Genomic DNA, 14,389 nt, shown 5'->3' with positions numbered 1-14,389 from the left:
TGTTAAAAAACGAATGTGTATGTACACCTAGGTCTCAGGACATGACATTTAAATTATATTAGAGCCAGCATGATCATAATCTGACTGAGATCCTAATGTACAAAACGTGATAAGATGTCAAATTTTGCCAAAGGACCAGTGCATTCATATCCTTGACAATTATTTTCGAGGTAGGATATTAACCATCAATCAACGACCTAAAATCTAATTTATAGGCGTAATCAGAGTCTCATCAGATTTGACATCCTCTATTTTTGGTAACAAGCTTACTTTTTGGTCTATTTATGCTCTTCAATGATGAATTTAAGGGATAGAATCGTGACTAAAAACTTTTATTCCTCACATCTAAGTAACCCTCCCATTTTGCACAAAGAAGATCACACCGATTTAAGCATAAATTCTCTAAAATCTCGAGCATGTTGCAACCATATTCGAACATAATTTTGACAAAGTTTGAGCAAGAAATGGCGACCCAATCTAAGACCATGAGTAACCTCGAACTCGAGATTTAGCAACTTAGACGGACCTTCACTAGTTTTTTTTAGAAGTTACTATTCTAATAAAAAATTTACCTGCTTATGTGTTGTTTGATTGTGGTGACACATTCTTTTATATCTAAGAGGTTCACTAAGAAATTAGGGGTTAAACCTAAAATGCTTGTTAAACCTTTTAGGATAGCAACACCTACTAGTAAGGCTATCGAAACCTTCGAGTTACATCGAGACTATAAAATCAGAACAATATGCATACGTTCAATGCCGACTCGATTCAACTCTCAATGGTGGATTTTGACATCATTCTGAGAATGGATTGTTTAGCCAAGACTCATGCAATGGTAAATTGTTGGGGTGAGAATGTCAAATTCCAAACCGAGAAGAAATCATATACCATACGCCTCGGTCTCGGGGCGTGACATGGTGGTTTTATAATGAAAGTTCAAGGAAGAAAGAAGAAAGCTATGTTTTCATTTTCTAAATCAAAAACTAGTACATCGATTAGTGAGTAGTATTCTCCAACTAATTCCGAGATCTTAAACCATGATGACCAACATCCTGCTAGGTATCAAAGAAATTTTCTTTGGAACCCACGATAATATTTTTTTTATCGGATCAGTCAGCTCAAGATCAAAAAATATTTTGGCTGTGTCTCTAAGTTTTAATGTGACAATGTACACGTCATCGTCATGTAACGTTGCGTCAACACTTCATTAACACCGTGTGAGGAAAAAACTAAAATTGCAAAAAGAAAATAAGAAGAAAGAAACTAAGATAACATGCTAAGATGGAAATTTGACAATTTAGAAGACTAACATAAAAAATAGACAAATAAATAGGATCACAATTACAATTTCCTAATTAATATTATATATTTGATATGGGTTGTCACTACAAAAAAACGGAAAGCATAGCGACGGTTTTATTTAAAACCGTCGCTATAATAGCTACGGTTTTATTAAAGCCGACGGTTTTATTAAAACCGTCTCTTATCAAATTAAACGAAGGTTAAATTAAAACCGTCTCTAGAATAGCGACGGTTTTTCATAAACTGTCGCTAATATTGTGACTGTTTGATAAACCCGTCGTATTATGCGACGGTCTTGTGTTCTACCCGTCGTTATTTTGTAGCGACGGTTTTAGGAAACCCTCTCTTAATTTGACAAGCGGTTAGCGACGGTTTAAGGAAAACCATCGCTATAATAGCGACGGTTTTAATAAAACAGTCGTCGATGATCGGCGACGGTTTTTACAAAACCGCCGCCATATTAGCAACGGTTATGCAACAACCGTCGCCGATCTAGATCGGCGATAGTTTTTACCAAAACTGTCGCTATTATCGCGACGGTTTTGGTTGAACCGTTGCTATATAGTGACGGTTTTATTAAAAACCGTCGGTATAATTCTATATATACCGAGGTTCGTAGACATTTTTCGTCTATCTCAAGTAGTAGTTAAACTTTATCAATTTTTCGAAGTTTCAATTTTTTAATTTTGTACTAACATTTTTTCGTATTTGTTTCGTAGATTTGCTCGTCGGTACGATCTTCCAGCGTTACGTGGAGCTGCATTTCTTCGCGCAAATCAGGTTTTAATTTTTTTTTCCCCGAAAATTTACTACATAATTTTAATTTTTGCGTAGTAGTTTTTTTTATGCATTTTATGGTTACAAACCGTCGCTTCTTAAACAGTGGTTTTTTAAAAAAATCGCCGTTTAATATAGCGACGGCTTTTTCAATTCCGTCGCTTAATATAGCGACGACTTTTTCAATACCGTCGCGAACCTTTGGATGTTCAATTTTAAATTTTAATTTTGTTCAAATAAAATATTTTGACTTTTATAATCATAATTTAAATTTTCAAAACTAGCTATTATAAATAGATAAATATAAGTTTTCAATAGTTCAACTTTTAGAAATAGCTTCAATATCATCCATTATCACACTTTAAAGAAAGAAAGACATTTATCTTTTATGTTTATCCAACTTGGGTATTTGGTAAGAGTAAATTCACTCGCATCCAAGATTTCTTGCTCGAGGTTTTTAACCTTTTCCAAAAACATCATGAAGATCAATAAATACTTGTGAAGATTGAACGGGATAATGGTCAATTTTTTTTAGCTTTATAAAATGTGCCACCAATACCAATCATCAAACTTTAATAATATCAATTATATGACAAAAAATAAAATAATATGTATATAATTAAAAATATTATATATTTATAAAATTGGTTCGGTTAGGACTTTTCACCAAAACTTTGAACAAAACCAATTTTTTCGATATGATTAATTTTAAAACCAATATAAATCGATCGACTAAAAACCAAACCAACTATTTGATTTGGCTTTGGTTTCTACTCACCCCTAAATTGGGTAATGCATGAGATTGATTAATGTTTCAACTTCGTTTCTTCAATGCTTGTTGCTTCCTCAATATCCATTGTTTTTGCCCTCTAAGCGAGAAATCCCTAAATCCACATAAAAATAAATAATTTTATTTTTTTTAATAATATAAAATAGAAGATTGTTTTTAGTCTTCTTGTAGAACTCATAATTATACTACGTATAAGCCATGCATAATTCTAGTATTTTAAATTAAATTGACTTCATTGCTTGAGTATTTAAATGCTTTCTTAGAAGTTAATTATTTTATTTCAGTAGTTTAAATTTTATTCTTTCAGTTATTTCATTGAGGCCGGACTGGAGTTGGAGTTTAGAGATAAAATTTAAGATTCAGAAAATATTTCCAGAATTTAATTTAGCTAGCTAGTAGGTTAATTTAAGTTAATAAGGAGGTTTAGGGAATTATTTAAGTTACTTGAGGTGAGTAGGAAATAAATTCATTTAAGTTCCAATAAGTAAGGGTTAAGTCATTAAATTATTTAAAGGATAGGTAAGGCTTTTAAAGGTATAAATTTACTAGGTAATCAACATTTCCCCTCAATTCTATTCCAAGATTTCGGCCACCCCTTTAGTGCTAGAACATTCCTTGCCAACTCACCACCTTTGACCCTTTCTTTGCATTTAATTAGTAGGATAATTCTTTTATTTTTGGGAGCACCATTTAATTAATAACCAACCTTATTCTAACCTAGACTAGCTTGTAAATAATCGGCCACCTCACCCCAACAAACACCAACAAATCATTTGATATCAAACCAAAATTCAAAATTTCAAAAGGTGGAGACTTGGTCTTGATTTGTTCCCTATATCTTGCAACCATTTCCCTCACTCTCTTAACCATCCTTTCCCCTCCCCCATCACAAAATTAGAGAGTATTTCAGAGTGTAAAAAAAACGTGAGAATTCAGTGGGAGATAGGAGAGAAAAATCGAGTAAGAAGAAGGGTAGAAAAGATAGTGCTCCACCTCCTCCGCGCCGTATCGTCTTATTCATTCGTTTTTCGTTCAAAACGAAACCAGGCATGCATATGTTCTTCCTTGACTCTTCAATCAAGTCCTATTATCATTTATTTTCATTACATGATCATCATTTGTATGGCCAAAACCGAAATCTACCAATAATTTTCAGAAAACAAAACCTACAGATTTCGGCCTTCATGATGCAGTTTCACGGGTTCTCTTGTTTTGTTGTTTCAGGTGGATGGTTCGACTCCAGGCTCACTAGGCTACATCTAGACATGTACTAGGATGCATTAAGACCATGTTGGTCCATTCAAACCAGCCCCATGCATGATAAAATTCGAATTTGACAGCAACTCTTCAATCTTGGCCATTTGAGTTTCGAAAAATGCTGTTGTGCTGTCAAAGGGAATGGATCTGATCATGGCTGCCCTAGGGGCCTATAGCCATGGTTAGATCACTTCCCTAGCATGTCTAAGACATGACTAAGTCTCCATTTTGGTGGCTTGGTCCATGGTGAATCGGTTTTCACAAAAATACTAAAGAACATCCCAGCACCTTTCGGCCCTCCCCATTTTACAGCATGTGTATTTCGAAAATGGTGGAATGGTGTGGATCTTGGTTGGCCTATGGACCTTAGCCACGGTTCATACCCTACCACTGGATGTCTAGATCGTGCCATGGTTAATAAAATGGCCAATGGAACGACAAGAGACAGCAAACAAAGCAAAACACCCCACGCGCATGCAAAGGTGCTCTCGGGTGAATCTTTCGAGTTGTTGCTGGAATGGTGCGAATTTTTGCTGGCCTAGGGCCCTTAGCCATGGTTCAAATCATTCCTTGGGATTTTGGTAAGAGTCTCTGGTCGGTGGTTCAAGCCCCAATGGCCGGTAGTTTCGAAAACGACACAAGATATGCGATTGCACAGCTGCTTTAATTTGACAGCAAGTGGTGCCGTTGTTCTCAAGCGTGTTTTGAGTGCTTGGTTGGCTTTTTAGCCTATAGCCTTGGACAGGACAATGCCTCATCGAGTTAGGAAGGTCATGCTTTTGGCCGTTCGTGATTCGGATCATTTTTGAGGTCGTACGAGAATTTACGGTGCGATGTGCCAAATTGACTTTCAAAAGAGCGTTTCATGTTTTGGCCTCCATTCACCTAGATTTCGACCTTCACCATTTTAGGAGCATTAATTCATCATTTTAAGCGTATTTTAATCATGACTATACGTTGGTTCAGTGTTAGTTCGGGTTGGTTCGGAGTCATGATTAAATACGTAGTCGTTAGGCGCAATTGTCTCAGTTATCGGATCTAATTGCATAGTTTGCCCAATAAAATCTATTGCATATTTTTCATAGCATATTTAGGTTGCAGCGAGCCTGTGAGCGATCCAATCCATGTGGTAAAATAATACAGGATATTTCATTATGCCATTTAATTATATTTCGTGCATAAAAATAGAAAATACTAATTTTTTTATATTTATGCGATATTGCTTGTGGTCAATTCACTATCATGGGAGCATTATTTTACCCCGTCGCCAGTGACCGATCAGTTCAGTTTGGTACCACCCGGTAGCCAGTTACCGGTCAGTTCAGTTCAGTGCAGAGACCACTTGCGTAGACCATAATCTCAACAGAAAAAAAAATTATTACAAATTATTTCAGTACAGGGCTCCGAGCAAACATTTCACTATGATTTTCAGTTCAATTATGCACGTATTATAATTGCTCATGATAAGTTATTTTCACAGTATGCCTCATGACATGATATTTTATCCCATGCAAAAAAAAAATTTACTATATTATTTACTCGTTACCTACGATATATGCATGTTGAGTCTTTAGACTCACTAGACTTGATTGTTGTAGGTACTGATGAGGCTGGGGCCGAGGGCGGGGACCAGTGAGCCAGCTTGGGTCGGCAGTAGTGGCACCCGAGGACCTCATTTACAGCACTTGCCATTTTATGCAAACATTTTTATCAGTTGTTGGATATTCTTAAATTGTTATTTTGCAAACAAATATTTACTTCCGCTGCTATTTTGAACATCAAACTTTATTTATCGATCTATTTTATGAATGAGGCAAATTTACCTACTTTAAAAGAAAATTTTAAATTTTTCCGCAAATTTTCAAGCAAGGATTTTCGGGCTGTTAGACTTCTAGTCTAGTCTAGGAAATACAAATATATGTAGGTTATATGGTGTAATTCGATTTGGACTATTCGAGCTGTTTCACAAATTAGGTCGAAGCATCGAATCCGCTTCACTCCAAAATAATAAACGCCGCTCTGCTTTCTGTTTCAATTCTCTTCAACAATGTCTTCCCGCTTCCAAGCAGCAGTGCTCGTATCAGCGCCTTGTTATCCGAACGCTGTTGCTTGGTCCGAAGAGAATCTGGTGGCGGTCGCTTCTGGTAGCCTCGTTACGATCCTGGTAATTGTTAACTTTTCAAAGTTTGCTGATTTTAGTATTGAATTGCTTTGATGCAATTTTACTGATACGATGTATAGCATTTGAGTTTCAACATTGAAATTGCTCATGTTCAGAATTATCCTGGCATTCAATCTGTTCTAGCTGAGTTTTTAGTTGATCAAGAATTTTGGGCTGTCAAGTGATTCTGTTAGTGTGAGGATTATGCAGATGACATTATTAACCATGCACTGACATGAACAAGAATCAATGACCACTGATTCTGAGTCCAGTATTCTATGATCCACCTGATGGGATCTGATCCCATGACTTAGGAAAGACAAATACTAAATCAATTGACTGCATATAATGTAATAATATTTCTGAATAGCATGCTTATTTTTTAGCCGAAGATTTTTGCATTGTTATTGAATTTTAAACGCCAAATTTATGCTTACATTTTAATCTACCTGATCTTCATAACTGGTCTGGAAGCTGTTTTATGTTGGAGTTACAGGGTCTGATTTGAATTTGATAGAGAATCTTATAGTAGTTGGTCTATATAATTCATATTACCTTACTTTTTATTTGTTTTTTCAAATTAGGATTTAATTTTATACTGTTTGATTTAGCCTTCGAATCACTGGTATATGCTTGTTGTTCACTTGGTTAGAATCCTGCTAAACCTTCTGGAGCTGGATGTCGAGGTGTAATTTCTGTTCTCCCAAGCAAGCCTTTTTCCATTGGTGTCATAAATGCTGGAGGTACGTAGAATCATATTAAAAAATGAATTTCATAGTTTTGAATGAGCTCATTGTATGTATGTATGTACACAATTTGGATGCCATTTGGATTTCTGGGTTTGTGGTTTTACAGTGCAAATGAAAAATAATTTTGAGTTGAGGTTTCAAGTACTTTTTATTTTCTCAGGTCACTGCATTTGATTTTGTTTTCATTTTGTCATAGGGATAGATTTTCTCTCTGGGTGCTTGTTGCCAATGCATGTGTCGCGGGATACACGGCCATGTGTTAGGTCAATTTCCTGGTCTCCTGCAGGTCTTGCTAGCAATGCTGCGTACTGATACCATTACCCCTGATCGAAGTTTTTGTTTGAGTATGCAACGCGAGTTGCCTCCCTGAATTAATTCTACATTTTGCTATGAATCGTGCAGTTGTTTGCTTGCTATTTGCACCACTGGGGGACGCGTCAAACTTTACCGCTTTCCCTTCTGTGATTTTTCGGCTGAATGGATTGAGGTAATAAGTATTTTATAAATGAAGCTTTCAGGGAGTAGTGGTGGCAGGACCAGAATTATGGTTCGAGCTTGCTGTCTCTTCACTTTAATAATCTTCATGAACCAAAAAAATGGTGAAAATTTTAGCAATGGAATTGTTTCCATTCTTGTGTCTATAGATGCTCTTAATTATGTTCTTACTGTTGGTTCTGTGTTGGCTATGAGCCCATGAGTAGATTCATATTTGTGCTAATGTTTAAATTTGTTGTGTTAGTACTGGAGGCTTTGTTTATGTTTGGAGAGGCAATACCTAATCAACATTTCTTTCAAAAAGAATTTCATAGTATTTACGGTTTTGTTGCTTATGCATAATAAATGTCATGAATTTGGAATCTAGTATGTTATCTGTGATTCCTAAATTTAATGTTTGTTTTTCACACATTTGCTAAAGTTATAATCTGAAATTTTCTAGGTTATGGACATATCAGAGATGATGTATAATTATCTTTCCAAGATCAATTTCGGAGAGTCTCAAATTATATCTTCAGAAAGTTTATATGTGAGTTGGTTCTATCTTTCAACTTTTTGCTGATTAACGTTTCTTGCATATCCCCATATACTTTTCTAGATGAAATATTCTTGATGACATAACAATTAATGATATGAATTCCAACTATTCTTGGGGTTTTTTCTTTATACAGATCATAGGGAGTCGAGATAATGCAGAATCTGAATGCCCTAATGAGCCACATGTATCTAGTTTAAGAAAGGAAAGAAAACGAAGGAGACAGAATGAAACTAATGTACTGCACACTGCATTCACTATCTGATTTAGTTTTATCATTTTATTCCATGACATGAACCTCCATACTTACTAAATCAGCTTCAAAGCAGCTACATGATCTGCTTTCAATTTGAAAAGTTGTGCATTTGATATATGCCATTACATTGAATGTGTTGCTATTTTTATTAGGTTTCTGCAAAAAAACTTGACAATGTAAAAGAAAACAATACATGGGAAATTATTACCATATCTGTTTCTGAAGGGACACCTCTGAAGATGAAAGAATGCAATGTTCAACTAATAACGGCACAACAATATGCTTCTCGCAATGCAATGCTGACACCCCTTATTGTGGCTTGGTCACCGATTCTGAGGACATCTGAATATTGGGTTTCTATTCCTCATAACTCCTCGGGCTGCTGCTCTATTCTTGCTACTGGATTGAAATGTGGTCTAATTTCAATCTGGAGAATTGATGCACCAGAGAGTTATTCCATTATTACCCCTGAACTCCCATGTAAAGCATCAAATGGTGGCTTTCTCAAGGCACATGATACATGCATCACATCTATTTGCTGGGCTTTATATGGCTCTGAAATTTCAAATTCTCAACTTCTTTTAGCGACGGGAAGTTCTAATGGGAGGTGAGTAACTAATTAACTTTTTTCTGTTTTCGAAGCCAAAAGTCTAGCTTATTTCCTTGACATGGGTTAGAACTACTGAATTATACACACACATACATATAAGGTTTACCTTTTATTTGATTATAACATTTAATTTTGTTACATTCCTCTTCTTTTTGTTTATAGAGTGAAGATTTGGCAGGTGAATATTAAGGAACTGCTGAAGTCATCTGAAACTATTCATGCTTCATTTTCTTTGCTGAGGGAGGTCAGCATATCCTGCTAAAAGTCTGCTACTCATCCTTTAAAAATTTAGACCAGCTACTTTGATTATATCTTATTTTGGAACTTGTGATTGCTCGTGTAATTAGGTTATTACTGTTGATTCACCACATGTCTCCATACTTTCATTTACTGCCCCGTGCAAACACCACTAAATTTGTTCCTGGCTATTGGTAAAGGATCCGGATCATTTGAAGTGTGGACCATGAATATGACCAGCCATGAATTTGAAATAATTGGCTGTTATAGTGCGCATGACCACATTGTAAGTTCTCAACACCTTTTTTGGCATATGGAATGGCATATGATTTATCTTGTAAAATAACAATCAGGTCACTGGTTTAGCTTGGGCTTTTGATGGACTCTGCTTGTACAGCTGCAGCCAGGTAATAAATATTGAAGGAAGTTTTTTATTGATATAAATATGAATTTTAGTATTAAGGGAGTGTTAGTTCAACAGATATTAAATGTGAGAACCCGATATTTTCGATCCAAAGTAAATAAGATTTTCAGTTAGTGTAACTCGAGGAAGTGGTTTCAAAGTTCGAGAAGAGACTCAACGGGAGGCCAAGCTGCAACTGATCATGTCCATCAAAGAGTTTTCATGAGAGGAGTAAAACCCCAGCTCAAAGACGGAATCTTTCAGCTCAAGGAAGCTCAACCATGTTTGTCCTAAAATGAGAGCTAAAGGTTTAGACAAGATCATGGTGCAAGAAATAACCTTTGAGGAAATCCATGGAGGAGCTAAGGGATGAGCTAGGAGATCAAGACACAATTATGATGCAAGAAATGGCTTTTGATTCTTGGTATGGAGCTTGATGATTTAATAACCTTTGACCACCATTACTCCATTTCTTGGAGGCCAAGGGGACGGCTAAGGGGAGGCAAAGGGGCAAGGGATTCTCTATAAATAGGACTCTAGGGTGATAGAAAAATTTATCCCAAGAAAACCTCAAAATTTCGGCTTTTCCCCCCTTCTCAAACCACTCGGCCGAAATTTCAAGGAAGAAAAGAAGCTCGTGCGATTGAAGTGCTAGAGATTTTGCGTCATCATACTGTCAAAGTGGAAGCAGTATTTTTTGAAAATACGTCGAAGTGCTGCAGAAATTTCGGGAGAAAAGTTGTATCAAAGATTACAAGTTTCGAAATCCTTCTACAAAAAAATCAAGTAAGTGGGCTTTTGAATATGTACTTCGTTTGTATTTTCAAACCTTGATATAAATAATGTGACATGCATGTTGGTGTGTCCTGATTTTCGAAAATATCAGTCTGCTTTATTTAAAATTTCGATCGATTATGTGTTCTCTTCTGTTCTTCGAATTTCTTGATTCCGCTGTGTTAGTATGAAAACTCCAAAATCCGAATATCTGAAAAGTTCTGTCTATGACTTCTGAATTTTGTTGCACTGTTACGAGTCGAATTGGAAATGGGACGAGAATTGTAGTTCTGTCTGACCCCCATTGGTGGGTATAAAACCATGTTCTGTCTGGCCCCTTAGAGGACTAACATATTGGGGACAATTTGACCATGGAAATGAGATGAGTAACGGTGTTCTGTTTGTTCCGATCTGTTATGTTCTGTATATGATCTGATCTGATCTGTTTCTGAACCATTCTGTAAAATCTGATCTGTTATAATTGTTCGTTTCGATATGATAAGTTAACTGTTATAAGTTTTGAAAGTTGATAAAAAAATGTTTTAAGGATTAAGATCTATATGTATCATTGGAAATCGATCGACCCCCACTTGCTGAGTGTTTCCCAAAACACTCACCCCTTACAAATTTCAGATAAGGATGAAGAGCAAGTAAATGAAGAGGAGCAGGATGCATTCTGGGGTTGGTGAATCAGTGATCAAGAATAAGCTTCAAATTATTGTTTTGTCGTATTTCGTTTATGAAAACTTTGATGTAACCTTCGTTCCATTGTCATTGTGAAGACAATATTATTTTATGAAAAAGACTGGTTTGAATTTGATACGAGGCTTTATTGTTTTCAATTTAATTGTTAAACAATGCCGGATGTCACCGATGCTTCGGACTCGGGGCGTGACATTTAAGTGGTATCAGAGCCGTCAGGTTCATAATCCCGCTGGGATTTTGACAGACAAAATTTGACAAAGTCAAATTTTGGCAAAAGCCTAGTGCATCCCAATCTGAACCCAACTTTCATCTGTTCCCTAAAATTTCGAACAGCTCCAAAAATAAAAAAATCTATCCTTTCAGTCAGTCATTCCGAAAATCCTTATTATTGAAAATTCCACGACAACTTTGTTTCTTCTATTTGTGCTTTGTGCCTTCCTATCCTTTATACTATTCTGATGATTTATTTCCATTTCATCCTAGGATATGGCCGCTCCACGTACACGCGCTCAGGCTGCCCTTCGTATGCGCCAACTTACGATAGATAACCAAGATAGGGAGATTGCAACTTTGAAGGCACAATTGGCCAAGGAAAAGCTGGAGAAACAAGAGATTGTTGAGAGTAGACACATACTGGAGGTCGATGTACAGCGACTGTCCCATCATCTGAACTTGGCTGAGAGCCAACTATTGCAGATACCGACCGACTCCGCACGCATTACACGCTTGGCTTCACTGAACATGGATTTATTGGAGAGAGTAGAGACAGAACGAGGACGTGCTGCTCAGGCCCGTCAGCGCCAGGAGGAGTATATCGCCAGGCAGGATCGGTATATTTCGAAGCTCCACGGCACTATGGATCCGCTCCAAGACCAGAATAACTACCTGCATTCAGTGATAGAAAACATGGAGGATGAGGAGATAGCACCCATGGAGATAGATGGAGTCGAGAGCGACAGTGATAGCGACGGTGGAGATATGTTCGATTAAATTAACAAATTTTTATAATAGAATATTTGGATTGTAAAAAAATTGTGACTGAGAAAAATATTATGTGTACCAAATTATTTTGAAACTTTCTATTATTGCATATTTAAAATTTGACAAATATCTTATCTATGAAAATGTTTTTCTTAGGAACACTACATGGATCACCAAAACATTATAAATGAACTTCAAAGTCAACTTCAGAAGCAAGAGATGGAAATTAAAATACTGAAAGAAAGGAATGAGAAACTAGAAAGAGATAACTTCCAGTTGGATGGAAACAATATATATATGGGAGAAGACCTTCGGGAAGCCAGAGTTGAAGAAAAGAAATTACGCGATGACTGTCAGACGTGACGCTGCTTATCATCTAGAGTCGGAACGTCATCATGAGATCACCAAACAAGAACGGAAGAAAGCATAAGATAGGATTCTTACGCTCCAAATCCGGAGTGATGGCCTTCTCAGTATTCAACATTGTCTTGAGGAAAAGATTGGGGAACAAGAAATCGATGAGAAAGTAAGCCAATCAACAATACAAGAACTGCAAGACCAAGTGAACAACCTTGATCACCACAACACGCAACTGCAGAATTACATCGAGCATCTACAAAATGAGATGGTCAACATGGAAGAACTCATGGAGCAATTGGAAGAAAACCCTGTGGAAGAAGAAATTAATGAAGCAGTAGGGGACGGAGAAGTAATAGACGAATAGAGAAAGAAAGTTATAGAATAGACTTTGATTGTATCTAGGAATATTTGATTAATCATTAGTTTTGAAAACATTGGTTGTATGAAAATTTTTACAATTTAATGAAATTATTTTGATTAAATATTGTGACAAACAAATTAATAAAATACCTGTTTATAGGAAATGGCAGGCAGACCACCCCGAAACAACCGTAACGTTCGGGACGCCAACCAAAACGATAATCCACCACCACCGCCACCACCCAGAGTGAACCTCAGTCAAGAGGATATGATGGCAATAGCAACTATCGTTGCTGCAACATTACAAGGATTTGTGAATCCAATGGTCAACGCCATCCAACCACCCCAAGAACCTCAGCCACGTGAGATTAAGTATCACTACGAATCTCTGAGGAGGAATCGAGTTCAAACTTTTGATGGGAACCCAGACCCAGAAGTCAGCCACAACTGGCTCAAGAATGTGGAAACACAACTACATTTACTAGAAATACCGGAAGAATTAAGAGTAGAAGTCGTAACCCCGTTTTTGGAGGATCGGGCTAAGAAATGGTGGGAAACTGTGTCGCTACCTCTAGCAGAAGTAGAAGATATCACGTGGCAAATTTTCAAGAGGGAATTCCTGAAACAATACTATCCGGCCGTTTCGTCTACAAAAGCTGAATGAGTTTGAGAATTTCAGACAGTCACCAGATATGACGATAATGGAGTACACGTCAAAATTCAACGATTTGGGAACTTAGGTCCCGACAATCATGTCAGATGAAACGTTAAAAATGCACCGTTTCAAGAAGGGACTCAACAGCCGAATTCAGTCGACACTGGCAGTGTACAAACCAAGCAACTTTGCGGACTTAATGGGCGCTGCAATGAGCGCAGAAACCGATATCAAGCGACGTTAAGAAGAAAACAAGAACAAGAGACCGATGAACAATCAATCCACACAGAATAATCCCAAGTTCAAGAAACCAAATTATTCAGGTGGATCCTTCAAAGGAAGTTCTGGCAGTACTGGTAACACCGAAGGAAAATGGTGTGATACATGTCGACAAAAACATATTGGGGAATGTTATCGGAAGACAGGCGCTTGTTTCAAGTGCGGAAAGGTGGGACATAGAATTAAAGACTGTCCAGACAACAAGGACAAAGGGTCGGGGCCCAGCAAACAACATGAAAACAAGACAAATGCTCGGGTTTATGCCATAACCCAAGAGGAAGCCGATAATAGCAACGAAGTTGTGGCAGGTACCATCTTACTCAATAAAATGCCTGCATATGCTTTGTTTGATTGTGGTGCCACACATTCGTTTATGTCTAGAAGATATGCTAAGAAGCTTAAACTTGAGCATGATATTCTTAGTGAACCGTTAAGAGTATCAACACCGGCTAGCAAAATAATCGAAACCCACAAAGTATATCGAAACTGTAAAATTTGTATCGGCAAACAAATTTTCGAAGTAGAATTGATTCAACTCAATATGGTGGAGTTTGACATCATTCTTGGAATGGACTCGTTAGCTAAAAACCATGCCATAGTAGACTGTCAGAAGAAAGAAATTAGACTTCAGACTCCAGCAAAGAGGGAAGTCGTATATCAAGGGAAATCCAAGGAAATAAAATCTCTGCTATCTGCCTCGCAA

This window comes from Primulina eburnea, chromosome 1 (assembly GCF_022965805.1).
Source record: "Primulina eburnea isolate SZY01 chromosome 1, ASM2296580v1, whole genome shotgun sequence".
NCBI classification, from domain to species: Eukaryota; Viridiplantae; Streptophyta; class Magnoliopsida; order Lamiales; family Gesneriaceae; genus Primulina; species Primulina eburnea.
Note: the sequence above shows the minus strand (reverse complement) of the source record.